Source organism: Tinamus guttatus, unplaced genomic scaffold (assembly GCF_059628265.1).
Source record: "Tinamus guttatus ecotype Peru unplaced genomic scaffold, ASM5962826v1 Tinamus_guttatus_pri_ptg000459l, whole genome shotgun sequence".
In the NCBI taxonomy this organism is placed as follows: domain Eukaryota; kingdom Metazoa; phylum Chordata; class Aves; order Tinamiformes; family Tinamidae; genus Tinamus; species Tinamus guttatus.
This window is the reverse complement of record NW_028288993.1, coordinates 2,893,042-2,910,324: the sequence shown is the minus strand read 5'-3', so window position 1 is coordinate 2,910,324 and position 17,283 is coordinate 2,893,042. Positions and strand designations below refer to the sequence as shown.

The window sequence follows — 17,283 nt, the reverse complement described above, 5'->3', positions numbered from 1 at the left end:
CTACCTTGGGGGCAAGCACCTAAGACCTCTTTTTAAACTCGAGCATTTCACCAATCAAATTTAATCTTCAGTTAATTCAAGCAGCAGATTTGAAGCAAGGTGGAACATCTATTTAATTATCTTTTATGACGTGGAGCATCATCAAAAGCAGTCGCAGGCTGCATTCTTTTCTGGGCAAGAAAAGCCTACAATAAGCATCCCCCTGATGCAAAGAGGTAGGATTTACAGGCTCCTCAGTCAGTGCTGACTGAGGCTTGCCACATCCCAGGTACTCTAATCAGCATGCTTTGGGATAAAAGAGAAGATATATCATTTACCCTGTTTATTGGCTCTAAACTCAGTATTTTTCCTATTTTTTTTTTTGCAAGTAGTTTCAGAACCTACGAAATTTCACTTCTAAGAAATCTTAAGATGAAAAATGCCCTGTGAATTGTCACGTACTCATCATATCCTGCATTTCAGACATCTTCCTGCGCAGCATTTCGCTTCCAGATGATGCATGCCTGTATCTACAGCAATGAGAACATTACAAACGGGTATCCTGTTTCCAGAACACACTACATTATCCAGAAAGGAATGATGAGGAAGGGAAAAAATGCAGCTGTTAAACTGGCAAAAATGTCAGCTTTCATATACATAAAGGAGGACTGTGATAAAACTGGAATATCAGAATACCAATTGAAAATTTACTGCTTCTGGCCAGATGCTAGAGCAGGGTGACAACATTCAGAGCTGCCAAAACAGCTGAAAAATACCAATTCTATGGGAGGAGGTGAGAGCACCCATATTTCAACTTGCTTATGGAACTTTGGAACATCCCTATGATTTACTGAAACTATTCTTGCCTTTAAGTAAATTAAAATAATAAAAAAATAAAATGAGAACGCGTATTTCATGAAATGATTGCTGAACACCTCTGCAAGTGAAATGTCCACTGGACTCTGAATAAACACCTAAAACCTATACCAAATCCCTCATACTCTCGGACTGGATTCTTTCTGCAAGGTAGTAACTTTATTCCCCAAATAATATTTCTCTCTCTCATGAAACTAAGTGATTCACCCAAGGTCACAATCTATGTCCCATGACATCTGATTATGCATTAAGTGTGCCAGTTAGCAAATTTAGAAGTGAATTATGCCAGAAGAAACTCAAGAGCTAGCAGGTCCAGCCTTCTGAGACAAGACACTGCTGGTAGCTCACTCACATTCTTCAGCAGTAGGAACCAGAAACATCTTATAGATAATTTTTAAAGTGTGCGAGTCCCACATTGCAGCCCTGCCACATCCCATCAAAATCTGCCTGTGTGCCATGAGATCGGGTCTCTGCAGCACATCCCATCTGCCAAAACGCAATGGTGGAACAGAGAATTTGCAATCATTATAGCTCCTTTTCCAGTATTGTGTCCATGATCAAAAGGGTAATATTTCATGAGTAAAGTTAAAACTAAAGAAACTCTTCCAAACTGATTAAAGGTTTTTATTTGTGATGCTCAAAGTTATCATCTCTGCCCTAACTGTCACTTCAGGCCAAAGCATGCGTTTTTCATTTTTAGATCAGTTTCTAAAGAAAAAGATCTGTTTTTTAAAGAAAAACTCCTTCAACAGTCCATTCTGTAGATTGTGAATAATCAAGGCAAAAATTACTGGGTTTTCCAATATTGGACATGGAAATTCTTAATTGTTCACTGTAACTTTTAGTACCATGGTTAAAAATAGCTCTCCCGTGAGCTTTCAATCCATATTAGAGCCTGCAACAACCATCCTCAATAACTAAGTTATTGCAGCAAAAACAAAATAATCTGAGCAGAAGCAATGCCACATTTGAATGCTCATGAATAACATTTTTTCACTTCCATGCAAATTCCTGCATGCATATTGAAGGCCCCTGGAATACAGCTAGTTAATTAGAGATGCTGGTAAAACTAGGAAAGTACCCATGCAAAAAGTAAGGAAAAAAGAGCCATCTCTAAAGCCTCTCTTTCCACATGAAGGATTTTAAATCACCTCCCTTGCTTTCTTTCTAATCCCTCCTGTTCCTTTCTCTACCCACCCCCACCTACATACAATCACTATGGAAAATAAGCTCATTATAGTGCAGCAGGGTGAGCTCTTGCCCATCAGAAATGCATCAATGGATGCAGAGCTCTGTATCGGTGCCTGCCATTTGCATCACAAGGCAGCGCCCGGCATTCCCTGCACATGGCAACTCCCGCCCGGCCGCAGCGCACGGCTCCGCGTTGGGTCAACGCGAAACACGAGATCCAGGACGGCCAGATTTGTCCTGATGAGTTGGTGCTACCAGAACAAACGTCGTTTTTCTCCCTCTTCCAGGTCATCTTGCCAGGATTCCCTGTTACATCATGCTGAGCTCACTAGGTTTAATATCATACCACATTCTTCCATTTCTAGGTTAAAGCTGGTCCTGCAAGAAATGTATTCAGCTATAAATGAAAAATAAATCAGTAGCTATACATATCTCTCCTCTCCAGCAAGTATTAGCAGATTTACCTCCAATTTTGAACAATTTCAGCTGTGTCTCCTTCGATATGGCAGACAAGCAGTCCCTTTCCCATTTGCCTTCATATTTAATTTTGTCAAAGAATTTTGACATGACTCGGCTGAAGTCACTAGAAGGACACAATGGATAGGATTTCATCTGAAGTTTGTAATATGAGATTTATGTTGCCATGACAGAGACTTATGCAGTAATAAAATTGTACTATTATTAAGCATTCTACAGTGTATCAGTAACAGGGATTACACAAATCATCCTATATGGGGGAATTGCAAAGACAGCTACAACATATTTCTAGACAGTAAGCATTTTAATACAATTTATAATCCTTTTAAATAAATGATGCTTATCTCACTCATTTACTCTGTTTCCATGGGATGTTTTATGTAAATAGAGAAAAATCTGGACCTTCACTACCTAACAAATTCAATGTATTCATGTATCTTAACAGGAAACTACTAGAAAAGACAGGGGAGAATAAGTTATTTACTTTTGAGTGACATTGAAAATTAACATAAGCAGTTTCTTCCTGTTAAAGCAACTTGTTTTTGGTACAAAACTGTTTACCAGGTTCTCAGAGATTTTCTGTTTTTATACTTACATTCCCAAGAGTTCCAAAGAGGATGTCAAATTATGATTTCAGTATATCTTTGCCTACCACATCCCACATAAAATACATGCTACGTCAGACCTTGGTAAAGTCAAATGGCAGAAATAGAAACGTGTCAGATCATAAAAAAAATAAAGGTTTTAAAGTTGCCCTGTCCTTAAAACCATATATAGCCTCATGTCAATAAACTCAAGTATTTCATTGGATTTGCATCAACCAAGATATGCAGAATCAGATCCAAAGATCTTACAGGAGATCGTATTTGACCAAAAATTGGCTGGGGCAATTCCATTCCATAAACATGATTATTTGGAAAGCTTAGTTTTCTGCCTGTTGTCCTCATTTTTCTGCTCTTACAGCACAAAGCCAGCAACCCTGCCCTGTAAGTAACCTTAATTTGTCAGACTGTACAAACAAAAGCGAAGCAGACATTTCAGAGGGAAAACAGATCAGAGGATCTTTCTTCTCTACATTTATTTCAAGATACAGGCGGGAAAAAATTTGAATGATTGCCTTGAGCATCCTCTGAGCCCAAACTCAGAAAATGATTTTTGTGACAGGGTTGACCGTTCTGATAAGATCAAAGCATATTTTGCCACTGCCTAGAATTAGCAAGATGAGATTGCAACCCAGGAAGGGACAAGTGTAAGGGGAAAGGGAGATCATATTTAAAATTCCTTCCATTCCACTGGAACGGCTACTCAGCCTGTAAAAAGTGTTGAGCCTCTGGAAGATGGTTCAAACTAAAATTCCCAAAGGGATTAAGAGAAATGGGAGGGGAGCGAGCAGAGTGAAGCAAAGCTTTACGTACCAAACATTCTCTTCTATAATTCACAAGGCATGAAATTGCCTCATATATTATTTGGCTTTGGCCCCAAATAAGTCTAATTTGCCAATTCCAGAGTAAAACAAAGCAGTGTACACAAAAATTACATAGGTAAGTTATTTCATGGACTTCAGGACTGAAATACTTAATTGCTTTCTTAGAAAGGCATATTCGATGCCACTTGAGTGAGCCTTCCATTTAAAGGCAGGTAGGAAATTCACCCCTCTTCCCAGAGACATCTATAAAGGATCATATACTCTCCTTCCTACTTGATGCTTCCAGTCACATGCACTGCATGCCCTCAAATTCCCCTATAAATTCAATGTACTGAAAGAGCAATGTGAGACACTACAAGTATCTTCATCACATTGCTTTGCACCATAACTAACAAGGCAACTGGCTTAATTTCTAAAGCAACAAGAAGCGTTCTGACCAAACTCCTCTCTCCAGTATGATTAGCTTTGCCACAGGATTACGGTACTTTCAGGGATTGATTCTATCATCAACATATCGGGGAGTAAATAACACCAAGGAAAGCACTGAAGAGAAAATATACTGCGTAGTGACCAAACTGTGGCACACAGCAACCAAGTAATGACATTATTTTAAAAATACTGTAAATTTTATCCTTATTTATACAATTTCTATACAGCATGGCAGACCTTCCTCAGTTACATATAGGCCAGTAAGCAAAATAACTCCATGGGTCAGGACCATCAGATTAGTGATAGGCAGTCCAACAGGGGAGAAAATAAAAATTACTCTGATAAGTTGTTAATTTTTTTTTTTTAATCTGATCTCTCGGGATTACATGGTTACAATATAGTGGATATGTCAAGCCACAGGGGCTTGCAAGAGAGATGTGTGAAAAAATGTGTTGTAGTTTTCCCAAACACAAAAGGAAAAATCCTTCAGTCAACCAGCTTATGAAAATATCCCAAAGGGTACCAGAAGAAAAGTAAAGGTCACTCTTCCTGCAAAAACTACCAAGGATATTATTTTCACAATTTCCCTGACAATAAGACAGGCTACAACAGCAAACAAATAACTTTAACTTGGCTGGTCTGTTTGGAATTATGTTGAATGTGTTCTGCTGAGGAATATTTGCCTCCTCAGTACAACTCAGTGACAGTGATATGGGCTCCTACTCCTCATTAGTCTTGTGACAAGTGACAACCAACAGAAGAGTTCTGAGAACTCCCAGTCAGACCTCAGATTAAGATGAGTTTGGGACTCTGGGCTGTTCCATATTATTATCTCCGTATTATCTCAAGGAAGGGAAAATAAAACAGAAAGGAACAAATCCAAAAGAATGAACAACTGAGACTTAGGAGAATTAGCACTGCAAAACTGGAGATGGCTGGCATTAGTGACACAATTGTAGGTGACAGAAAAGCTACACATATTCCTGAAAAATGTAACAAAGTAAAAATAAAAGCTAGTCAGTCATAACTTGTGGAAAAAAATAAAGTCAATGTGACTAGGTAATTCTCAGTTCATTGGATCCTTTACCTCCTGGGTTGCGTCTCTTTCAACTGCTACCCCTTCCCAACAGCAATTCTTCCGGACCTTCCAATCCACGAATAAAACAGTTTCAGTCTTGCACTCTGCCATCCATTCATCACGCCGCTATGTTCCCTTGCTGGCTGTTTCCCAGTTTATGCATAGTAATATTCTATACATGTTTAACAGAGCAGCAATCCATAAATAGCTTTATTATACAAGGCAGGCTTGATGCTCAAATGGGAGGTCTGAGATACCAACGCTTGATTCTTACTTTTCTATTCTGTGGTTCCTCTCAGTTTCTCACATCTAGATATCCTTAAAAAAGGTCGGGGGGGGGGGGGGGGATGATGATTTTTGCTGATTTGTAAGCATCTTTTCATTTTGATGAACTCTGTTCAATAGCGGACAACATACTCTTTTAATACGTGATATATTAGAAACGGGAGGGGACCTGACAGTTATTCCCAGGCTGAACCATAGATCAGCCACAGTTCCTCTACTATACCTGGTATGTCCAGGGCACAGATGCACCTTACAGAAGTAGGATCCACCCTCACCGCTGCAGTATTTTGCTCAGGAATACTCCACAGAGCTGAGAAAAGAAGTCTAAACACAGAGCAGATAGGCTCAAGTGAAAGGCTGAAATGAAACAGGGTCACTGAAGTAGCGGTGTCAAGGATCAAGGTAGAGAGCTCAGGTCCACAAACCACTTTATAGAGCAGCTGGCACCTTCTTGCACCGCTCTACTAGGGCTTCTTGCCAAAGCCAGTCTAAGCCTTTTGCAGAACCAGAGAGGAAGAAACAAAATGCTCTAAATGGCTATCATGGAGCTGCTGGGATGTGGTGGCTCCAAAAGAAAGCCCTGGGTATGGCACGAGATGGGAGATGGTCCAGCATCAAGGGTCTACAGAGAGGGTTTCACCACGTTGTGGTTCCCCTCCCTGTGAGCTGGGGCGTGCTGATGGAATGCCCTTAAAATACTGGTAGGTGTGGAAACAGAGAAGCCAAGTGGGGAAAGAAGATACCTGCAAATTGCTCCCCTTGAGCCTCCTGAATTGGTTCATTATCTGGCCTACCTGTTCTTTGTGCAGGTATTCCTACATTAGGGACAAGTTTCCCCATAGCAAAACAAGCCTGACTGTCATTGCACTTTATAAAATTAATCTCAAGCTGAGGCTCTAAAGTGAAATTATTATATAAGTAAATTGTAAGGAAAGCTGATAAAAGAAATGTAAGAACTCAGAGCCCTGCTACTCAATTACCACTCTCAATTCTACGTAAGAATATTAAATTATTATTGCAGAATACTCTAAAACCAGTTTTCTAAAGCACCCACTGATATGAATACTTGACCCTGCACTTAAGTATTTCAATCTTTTTAAAGTTCAAAGCCCACTCTCCTCCCCCTCCAAGGTATCATCTGACATACAGCCAAGAGGAAAAGCTGTTTAGGGCTCTAATAGCACAGAAACACATTTGCAATTGCTCTTTTCCCTTGTCCTCTACAAATCAGTCAAGGACCCAAGCTCAAGGAAATATTGCTATATTGGATGCTGGTATTACCACAGTTACTCAGGAACAAGTCTGCAGATGGAAATAATCCCCAAAGACTAAGGAACCTCACGGCACCGCAGCACACAAACTGATCAAGGGGGAAAAAACCACCACCAACAACAAAATTTAAAAGCCTTAAAGCGCTTCATGCTCAACACTACTCATCACATGGGGGAGCAGTGGAAAGCGAACGCTACTGGGAACAAGTTTTCCCTTTAAAATTTTCCATTTAAAATGAATTTTAAATTTGTTCTTCAGCAGAGAATGGGAAAACAGAACAGTTGCAGGGACAAGTTCAGACACTGTCAGGTTTCACTCAGTCCTAGAATTCTCACTAATGTTCTTACTAAGCAGGCAATAATCTTTAATGAAGGAACTGCTTGTATTAGTTTAGGTGGAAATCAGAAGGAGGATTCTGCCAGTCAGAGGAACAGCATTCTGAAAGCGGGACTAAAACTTTTTTTTTAAATAAAGGTCTGATCAATTTTAATATACATTATGTCTGTGACAGAAGAAGCTGGACTCTGCAGCTATTTTTTGATCAATTCCAAACTGAGTTTAGACTGCTTTAGGGTATAAATACGAAACACTTTCCCATCCAGAAGTGACACCTGCCCAGAAAAAAAAAAAAAGCACATAAGCACATACAGGATAATACTGTGTAGTCATACTCATAAGATCCTAAATAACTTTAAAGATGTGTTCCAGTTTCAATGTGCGATAGGAACCTACGTGTATAATGTGGACGTGCCGACATGTGCACGCTACAGCAGGCCTGTCGGGGTCCTGAAAATGCCTCGTAAGCTGATCAGCTACCAGGAGCACGAAGCTGGGGACGTGCCAGTGTCATCTTTGTGATTTGTAATTTTTTTTAGGACACACTGAAGACATGTGCATTTACTACTGGTCTGTTCTACTGAGTCATTCACTGATATTGTGTCTAGCAGAATATTTATTACTACCCAGCAGCAGCTTCCACATAGCAGAACATGTCAAACACTTGAAAACATCAATGAAATTAAGCCTTCTTATGTTGGGAAAGTAAGTACTTCTTGCTCATTTTGTAGAACATGCCATTTAATTTCTTAAAGGGGAATAATTTAGAAAAACTTGTCAACAATAGGATTAAATTAAAACGTGGAAAACTCGAATCTGTTGCAATTGTCCTGTCCAGAAATCTCTGTGCACCTGATAAGGGTTAACCTCCTAAACACGTACATGCTGTAACTCTGTTCCAGTAAGCAGAAAAGCAATAGTTGAGATGAATTCCTTACTTAAGTCCCATTACTTGAACAGAATGCAAAGTGCAGCAATTACATTCAAATAGGATGAATGCCATAATTATGACTGCAGAAGTGGAAATATTTTGAAAAGCAGCAGTTCAACTAAAGCCATATTTAAAAAATCTGGAATGGTACACTTTACCTATTCCAAAACACACAGTCCTAGGGGATTAACAGGGGCAAATACTTCTATTTTTAATTGTTTATGGCTAATACACTCTGGTATTAATGGTATACAGTTGCCTGTCAAATACAATATTACTAATATCAGCTGCTGTAGAAGACAGGAAACTCTTCTCTCTGAATCAAGAAGTAGCACCCCAAATGATGCTCTTGTAATTGAGAGGACAGTTTGCATTACAAAAGTTTTAGAGAAACTGTCAGAGCAATGAGAACCTGGATGTTAGAGGAAATGAAACACAACATTAAACAACTAGAACAAAGAAATATGAAATGATGCAAACCCTGCAAGAACCCTAACTAACGACTGGGTCAGACCCATAGCCCTACTTCTTTTCACACACTAGCCCATGCACTGCAGAGAAGTCCCGCAGCCAGAATTAACAGTGACATTTTAAGTCAATGAGAATCTATTCTACTCTTCTTCCCACAACACAAATGAATAGTAGTGCTAATGAAATTCCACTCCTATTATAAACTGACAAACACAATCCTGCATTTATCCCTTCCAGCAAAATCTGCCTTTTAACGAACTCAGACTATTCTGAAATACCCCACGGTCACAATATGACAAAACAAAAATGTCACTCTCCCACGCCGCCCTCCTTCCAATTACCTTGACTTACTGGACCAGGATAATATAACCACTACTGCATTAGTAGACTCCCTAAGTTACATTAAAAACTTACAAATTTATTCATAGACTTTAATGTGGTACAATTATTTAGTTCACATTTTATCAGGTGCTTCTGACTAAGGATGCACTTTATTATTTTCATTTTAAGCAAGTTATTTTTGTATAATGAATAATGATAAGAAGGAAAGCCCATAGCTACTGTTCTCAAGTGCTGTCTTCTTCAGAATTACAAGATGCATTATATGCAGAAATTAGCAAGTGTTTACAGAATTAAATATATATACATGTAGATAAATACATGTGTGTATATATATACATATGTGTATATATATTTGGGGACAAGATACAAAATTTAATTTGCACATACTGTTATCCAGAAATTGAACGCGCTAGAAGAGAAGCTTGTTGTGTGTCTCTGTTAGGAGGAAAAGTGAAATAACCCTGAGTTCCTTCCAGGCAAAATAAATAGCAGTGATATTGACCAAGCAGCAAAGGCAGAGGGAGCAAAGCGGGGAGGCGGAATAGTGCCACGCTGGGTGCAGTCCCTTGTCACAAGTTTGGCAGGGTGTGAGCAGACCACAGCGTTAACAGGACACCAAACACACCAGGTTATGCAGGAGCTCCCTCTCCGCTAGCTGTGCTGTAGGGGCAGGAGGCAGGCAAAGACTTCCACGTGTGGACGGAGCTCTAAGGAGGAAGGTTGGGTCCCTGTAAGTGCCAACTCCGGGGCGCGCGGGCCTCTGCTTGACAAATTCCAGCGCGAGTAAACACATTTTTCTCATAGTTTCTCGTTTGTACATAATTCTCTCCTTCCATCCCTGAAAAATTAGGTACCCCTCCAAGAACAGACGGTAATTTGCTAAGGCTGAAGGTCATCTGACATGACACGCCTATTAGCAAGATCTCCAAAATTTGAGAATTCCCATGGGATTAAAGGCCCTGAGAAAATGCAGTATGTCAGCCTCAAAACCCATGTCTGCTATACTTAGTTCTTTTCAACAGAGCTTCAGTACAAACTGAATGGCAGAAATTTATCAAGTGCCACTCTTTAAGAAAAAAGAGCTTTTCTAGGCACTTTGTGAATAAATCCAGATTTTTACTTCCATCCCCTGCTTCCACCATCGCCAAGGCACACACTTCCACGGACAGCTCCCAACCTGCTTTCTGGAGTCTGCCTTCATTCCAACGTCAAGCATCAGTGCCCCTAAGAGGCTGCCCCATCTCCTCCTCAGGGACTCACCCAGCTTTTAATGCACCGAAAAATGAAAAACTGCATCCGAGGCATCTCACCTATTACCTTGGCAAGCCAATTATTCCACAACTCTCTGCTGGACTTGAAAACCTGACTTTCCATCATACCAGATGAAATAGTGGCAAATATTTGCCATTTAATCATTATTTTATCATAGGGGAAATAAAAAGCAAACCCTGAGCTCAACAGCAAAGCTAAAATCTGGTTCTGCTCTTACGTAAACTCTAACGAGCAAACATTGCTTTCATAATCAAAGTTATTTTCAACTAAAGCACAAACATGTTCTGCTGTGCCACAATGGCTTGACTAGTTCTGGATAAAAAAATGAATCAAATATTTAGGCATCTCCCCACCAAAACCTGTAGAAAATTTGTATCAATTACAACCTCATTAGGAAAGATCATCCTTACTATACATGATTAGTATTCTGATGCAGATAGAAACTGGAGAGTTTGGACTTTGTGAAAGAATACTGAATTGCAGTTAATATTCTACACAGTAGATTATGTACAACTATTTCTAGCCTACATATTTTCTGAAAAGGTTTCTGCAAGTTATTTGTAAAGCAAGTGAGTTTAATGCCATTCTTGCCATGAGTTTCCCTAAGATTAAAAGGTTCCTGCAGACACACAGACCATTCGGAAGCATCTGTAAAGTGCATTCCCCTTTCTCTTCTATATGTTGACTGCTTGTACTTGTGAGAGCTCCATTGAACAAGATCTACACTACTACACAAGTATCTACAGCCTTTTCTACATAGAGCCGGCAGTGTGTTTGTTTCACAAGGAGAAAAAAAAAAAAAAAAGAAACCTGCCTTATCTTTATCTCTCAGAAGAATGTGAAAACACAGGGAATAATGGAAAAATGTAAATTAATCCACACTCTGTCTTAACTCATAATACCTTTTTCCCCACATAGACAAACTTGTATAGATTTCCTTCCCTCCATCATAGGCGCCTTTGCTTAGAAAAAGGTGCTGCATCCTCAAGCCAAGATGTCACTTTGGAGGTGAAGCTTTCCAAGAACACAGCTTTATCTAAGAACAATTCGTGCACTTTTCGACTCATAGATAAGGCCTGAAACAGTAACTGCATTGGTGGGGGAGGGAGGAGGAACAATAAAGAATATATGCAGCCACGAGTCTGACCTTTGCAAAGTAAACTCCTTTCCTAACATGCCTCTATATACAGTCCGAATGCAGTAACTGCAGACCAATGACAAAAATCTCCCCTCAACGACAAGCTGCTCCTTTTGTTCTAGACAGCTCAATTCCCTTCTCCACACCTTTATTTCCTTTATTTGGTGGAGGATCATTACTGCTGGTAAGTAATTTGGGCAGAGAATTATCAGCCAGTAACATTTTATTACCTCATTCCTACTCTCTTCTATTTTCTAGAAATTGCTCAAGTCCATTTGAACAATTTTTTGTGTTTCCTTCTTAGTTAACACCTATGTGGCTGCTACAAAGGGTCTCAGTGACATTGCAGCAAAAAGATAAAGTGCCTGACAGGTCCAAAAGCAGCTACATCTACTAAAAAAAAGTGTCGAACTCCTAAATATTCACACAGCAAGATCCAGTAGGTTGCAAGTCTTAAGTAGCATGTGCATAAATCTATAATTTCAGTGCTTAAGAGGGAGAGAAATCAGCCAGCCAAAGACAGAAATAAGCCAATAGATGAGTTGTATATATATTTCCACCTGCTGGCAGAATGTGTTTACACAGCAGCAATATGCTCCTAACAGTGGCTTAAGCCTGGAGTAAATCCAGTAAACCAGCAGTTTTCTTAGTTCCAAACTGAAGGACAGAGCAGCGTTCACCCAATAATCTCACTGGCAAGCTGAGATTATTACAGGAAGTCTGCTTATGATAAGGCTATTTACCTCCAGATCTCAGGCCCTAATATTAGTCAGTGATGAATAAAACATTTTTCTTATTAAATGACTTGAGTGTTATCAATGCACATAGCAATTTCCCGAAAGTATTGCTAATAAGTCTAAACTCCTAAAAATTAAGGCAATTTGATGGGGTTTATGAGATCCAGCTCTCTGCAAACTGGGTATTTATTTTTCAGTCTATGCAGACAAGAGATGCTGTAAGTCAGGACCAACAGGAATGGGATGGTGTTCCCCACATCCACCGAGCCACTGCAACAGGAAACCAACACTTCTCGCTGATTGTACCACAGCGTGATGAAGCCAGCACTGCAGCTGTGAGAGACCCTTTCCAAAGCACCACAGTCACACCAGAAAAAAGCAGCTGTCTGTCAACAGAGGAAGGATTAATCTCTAATCTCTATTACATCAACAGCATCCAGCTACAGCGACTGTACTCCCAGTCTCACCTGGAGGTTTTTCCCTATTGCACGTTCAAGGCTTTCATCTGAAACCACGTTGAACACTTCTGATCGTGATTTGTGATCAGTGGATTTGAAGCAAGGATTCTCCATGCAGGTTCAACACCTGGGTCCCAAACAGCAAAATGAGTTAACATGCTTCATGGAACAGGCAGCACTGTCTAATCCATCTATACTGTTTAGCAGGCATGAAAAGACTAGTTTACTAGTTTGTAAACACTCACATAGGAGGCTCTTTTTACAAATTGGGATTTGTAAAACATTTCTTTTGAAATGTTTCAGTGTCTGCTTTCTCTGTTGTCTGTGACCTTGGCTACATGTGTGACAAAGCTGTTTTCAAACATCCATTTACAAAATGAGCCTTGTGAAAAAGCATACTTTTAAAAGTTATTACTGCATTAACATGAGCTAGAAAGCATCTAGTCTTGTGTTGCCCTGTCCTATGAACACCCAGAGATCCACAGGCAACTACCAAGCCGATCCCAAATTTCAGAGAAAGTCAAATCCTTATCTTTGTCAACTAAAAGTATTATATCTTTGTACCAAAATAACATTATGTATGTAAAATAAATCGTGAGGGAAAAGGGAAAAAAAACAAGTATTTTCACAAATGCCAAGCAGTCAGAGAAGAAATTCACAAAAACAGTGTTGATCCTTTACAGAATTATGAACTCGATCCTCTGTCTTGCAGCTCAGTCAGGTTAAGTACCAATTCTGATCCTTTACAGATAGCTTAAGGAGAGAAAGCAGTGAGCAAAGTAATCAGAGTGCTTACTTAGGGAAAGTAAAAACCAACTACCATACAATGGGCTACAAGTTAATCAGAAGGAGGAACCTCCTGAAGATAAATTAAATGGAAGAAAATTATCATTATATTGGGATAATGAATGCCCTCACATCCCTAAACAGAACCGTATAGAGGCCATCTCTGCAGTGCTACATAACAGCTGCGAGAAAGTTTCCCTTTCTACTGATGTGGGCGATGCTAAAGCTCCAGCAATGACTGGAATTCTGGCCGGGGCGGAGAGGAGGCGCAAGCCCTGCTTCCAGCCTCCGGGCATTCCCGACTTCCCATCCTTCGTTCCTCCAGGCACTGTGTCAGGGCACACAACCCCTGCCAGAACCCTCAGGGGACAATGAGTCTTCTCCACGGTGACCTCCAGACAGAGGGGAAAAAAACAGTTTTATATCCAAAAAGCAAAGTTGACAGTTAAAGTTTAAAATAGGCTCCAAAAATATCTCTCTATATACATATACTTATATAGTAATATCAGAATCAAGAAACTCTGATGAAGCAAACTTAACTTTTTAACAGGAAGATGATTTAAGTTGCACAAGCAAAAAACTCCAGCAGACTCCTTATGGATGATCAGCAGGTTCCTACCGACATCACTGCTCTGCACCAATTTTGACACAATACATACCTTTCAGGCAGGGATGGGGGAAAAGAAAACAACACTTAATAAATGTTTAATATATGAAGCCCTCCCCCCCCCAATAATGTTTTGGAGGTATTTACAATGGGGGGATAATACTGGGATTCCAGCACAGCAAGGGCAAATAAAATTGCCATCCCCTACCACAATGTATATTTCAGACTTGAAAGAAAAAACAATTAAAATAGTCATCACGCATTGGTGCGGCAATTGCAAAATGGCTGCACTTGCATTACATCTCTATCAGTTTTTGCCACAAAGTTAACTGAAGATATGTCTGTAAAAGGGACAAAATAAGGAATAGGTATTTTTCAAACAAGGCATTTCTAGGATAATGCTTTATATTTATTGTCCAATTCTTTTCATCACGCAATTTTCCTTTATCTGCTTGGAAAGGGCTTTAATGAAACTAAATAAAAGAAGCAAATTCACCCAACTTTTATGCCTTCCAGATTCTATTATATGTTGCTGTAAGAAATGTAAATCAAGAGATTGGGTCTTAAAGTTTTATTCACTGTAGTTTTAATAGACCATGCCAATATTACTCCAGTATTGCCGGCGATGTCTCCAAGAGCACCGAATGAATACTAAGAAGGTTTACCAGGACTCTCCCTATGGAAGTACAGACTAAATGCTAAACTCTCAATATCCCAATTGGATCCACACGAGGAAATTCAATATGGCTTCAGGGAATATACCAGCAAAGATCTTCCAGACCAGTTGAAATTCTATGTTTCAATTCTCATAAGCCTGTCCAAGTACATACAGAAATCTTCTTGCAACTTTTAGTCAGTTGATTTCATAGAACTTAAGTATAAAAATCTTATTTCTTATTCAGGAAGCTAAAAATATTAATTTGAAGAGCTGTCTAGAAATAAGGCTTGATAACTTTTTGTTGTTGATGTTGTTGTTTGTTTTCTTCAATTTACAATACTAGAAAGCCATTCAAAATGATAACTAAAACAAGTGGTAGGAATAAAACAAATGATAGTAAAGTGGCACTGTACTGAGCAGAAGGGCTTGGCAGTCAGGAAACAGATTTCATTCACAGAAGTAGTTCAGATTACAGTACAGACTTCAGTGAATTTTTTATTTCATTTCCAAAATGGCAGGAAAAAAAGTTAACTTGTATATGAGCCTGCTAAATCCTAATCATTAATACTTCTTCAGTGAAGTGACAGTCTCATAACAATATTGACAGACATACAAGGTAGTATTCTCAGTAATGTTTATATTATGAGCTGTCTTTTGCTTCATAAACTTGTCAAAGATGTTATGGCAGAACAGTAATTCTTTCATTAAAAATGAGTAATGAACTTATGATCACTATGATCTTGATAGACACAAAATTATATCCTCACCAGTTACTTCCTATGAAACACCAGCAAATGGCAGAACCCAGAACTACTTTAGGTATTGAAAGTGACCTTAGCTCAGTTTAAATATTAGGTGTAAAAAGTAACTTTTACAGTTAGATACAGCTTCTGTCTTTCTGAGTGCTGAAATAATCCAGTGGACTATGATTTGCAGTATAGTTCAGTTTTGTTGAACCTTTATTTTGGTCAATCAAGAGCAAAACTCTCATTTTGATCTTGTTGTACCAGAGGTTACCTGTTTGTTTTCAGTGTTAATGCGCTGAGCCCTGCACACATAACTGCAGCAGGAGGCACCCTCGAATCCTTGCCATGTGGACAGAGTGATTTGCTGCCCAGGCCTTGTACGAGTCAATAAGCATCAACTCCGCAGCTGACTGCGGAATCACAGAATGCTGAAGGTTGGAAGGGACCTCTAGAGGTCACCTAGTCCAACCCCCCTGCACACACAGGGTCACCTAGAGCACGTGGCACAGGACTGCGTCCAAGAGGGTTTTGAAGATCTCCAGAGAAGGAGACTCCACAACCTCTCTGGGCAGCCTGTTCCAGTGCTCTGGCACCCTCACTGTCAAGAATTTTTTCCTTAAGTTCCTGTGGAACTTTTGGTGTTTCGGTTTGTGGCCATTTCCTCTGGTTCCATCACTGGCCACCACTGAAAAGAGGCCAGCACCATCCTCCTCACTGCCTCCCTTGAGGTACTTATAGACACTGCTCAGGTCCCCTCTCAGCCTTCTCTTCTCCAGGCTGATCAGGCCCAGCTCGCTCAGTCTCCTGTCTGTGAGACTGTCACAAATATATGAAACTAAATCTATGCATATCGTACCTAAACATCAAACATCCCTTTTTAAAAAGCTACTCAACAACAGCAAAAGCACTAGAGTTGTGTGGATGACACTGAAGGCAAAATTAACCTCATGAGCAAGTCTGGGAAGCTTGAATGACCAAGGTAAGCACGTAGTGCTAAAATCCTCAGGCATACAATGCACAGTCACCCGCCTTGGCTTGTAAGGATGTAACACAGAGACAAGGTGGCACTGGGCACATCCAGACCTACCTTTGTGTGCAATACAGTAAAACACACTGATCTGCAAGGAAAATAATTTTAGATAACCAATCTTTACAGGGCAATGATTGTTGAAGTTGTATGGAAGGGAAAAAAAGTCAACATGTTAGCATAGCAGAAGAGGTTAAAACTCCTTTCTCCTACTCAGGAAACATGTTCTTTCATAACCAAGTATTGTAGTAGTTACTTAGGTTTCCATGTAGGTCTAGCTAAAGCAGACTATTATAGGAAAAAAAGGGGGAAAAGCCTTCACATTTACAGGATATGACATTACTCCCACTGAAAGCCACAGAAATTCTGTTAGTGACCTCAGTGGGATTAAGAGCAGGTCCAAAAGGCTCCAGCTTTTCAGATTTTTCTACCAAGATGTCCATGGTTTGAGAAAAATGCAATTTTACTTTATCATTATGAGCCACCAACCAATAACCAATAAAAATAAGCCTAAAATTATTTTTTAAGGGAGCAGCCAATGAGCCAATAGTAAAGAAACTATACAACACACTCCAGGGGCTGACAAGCAATAAATTGAAAGTACCATCATTCTGAAAATATATGCCTCTTCTGATTAAAAGTGACATATTCTTCAAAGCAAGTATAGAGTGTACCTCACTTCCAAAAAAATACCAAAATCAGTCTTAGTCATGAGCTATATAAAAATAACTCTGGTAATGATCCCACAATTACTACTCTTC

The 17,283-nt window shown here is 39.6% G+C and overlaps 1 protein-coding gene across 2 annotated transcripts in view; it reads right to left on the bottom strand.

Moving 5' to 3' along the window:
• ARVCF (ARVCF delta catenin family member) overlaps positions 1–17,283 on the bottom strand; it is a 219,760-nt gene that overhangs the window by 201,912 nt on the left and 565 nt on the right. The window lies entirely within an intron of this gene.